Source organism: Aplysia californica, unplaced genomic scaffold (genome assembly GCF_000002075.1).
Source record: "Aplysia californica isolate F4 #8 unplaced genomic scaffold, AplCal3.0 scaffold01286, whole genome shotgun sequence".
NCBI lineage: Eukaryota > Metazoa > Mollusca > Gastropoda > Aplysiida > Aplysiidae > Aplysia > Aplysia californica.
In genome coordinates this window covers 80,869-82,035 of record NW_004798556.1, presented here as the reverse complement: position 1 = coordinate 82,035, position 1,167 = coordinate 80,869, and the positions used below count along the sequence as shown (strand labels likewise).

The 1,167-nt window shown below is 40.8% G+C and overlaps 1 protein-coding gene across 1 annotated transcript in view; it reads right to left on the bottom strand.

The window, feature by feature from the left end:
* The window catches only part of LOC101846938, a gene marked incomplete in the record, with an annotated part of 14,747 nt that overhangs the window by 8,009 nt on the left and 5,571 nt on the right, over window positions 1-1,167 (bottom strand).

Here is a 1,167-nt window from a genome sequence, read left to right as displayed (position 1 = left end):
GGGGGGTCTAAGCGAGACAGTGGTACAACCTAACTGAAACATCCACTCTCTGATTCACAAAATATGTGATATCCAGTTTGATTTCTCACGATCTCTTCCTTTCCCTCTCCCTCTTCTACCCACCATCGAAAATGACTTACTGCAACAGTTGTGTCTGGCATGCACTGCATGCAAGTTTGATAAAAGACTCACAGAAGAATCAAGGAACACAATAATAACCCCTCGCTTGCGAACTGTTTGCATCCCCCCCCCCTTCCACCCTCCCATGTCGTCGTCGTCCTCGATCGGGTTTCCAATGTTCATGATGTCTAAGTCAAAACGTCTGTCCCCGGCTGCCTGATCAGCTAGATCGTAAAACATAAATATTATCCCGTTGCCATGGGTGACGCAATGCAGAAATCCGGCGTGCTTCTCGGGATTTATCAGCCGTTGCTGTCTTCTATTTTGGAGTCAGCGAATAAAAAGTCGGCTGCTACCATCCAAGGAGACAGATTGATGTGTTGTGTCTTATTTCATCTAATTATATTTGTATGCAGGCCACAGTTCTGTTTACGTCCATGAGCTTGCCGGTTTTTTTGGTGGGTTTTTTTCGTTTGCATTGGTGTTAACTGGCGTTCCCGTGTCTTATTCCTGTAAACACATTCAGAATTCATTTTTTAGACAGGACATTTAGGTATTAAAATTTGTCCTTGGCCTAAAGTCATCTATAAGCAGTTTGAATAAATTAGAAGAGATAGATCTAATATTTCACACTCAAGCGTTGCAAACATAATGTGTATTTATAGGTCGGAGTCGAATGACTTAATATAATTAAGGCATTTTTAAGCGTTGAAAGGTTGGAAAGAGAACGGTATCATCTGAAAGGAAAGAATAAAGTTTTGGAAAGATGATCGATAATGCCTTAACGGTATAAGACAGTCCAAAGAATGGATGAGAGAGCTACTTTGACCCTCTGTTTATCAAGGCCAGCCCCTGGTGTGTGGGATACTGTATCCCATGAAAACAGTAACAATAAACTTCTTTTCCCCGAAATCAAGTTCCTGCCTTTTGTGAACAACGGCAACGAGCCCAACCATTCCACATACATACATACAATACATACATACAATACATACATACAATACATACATACAATACATACATACAATACATACATACATACATACA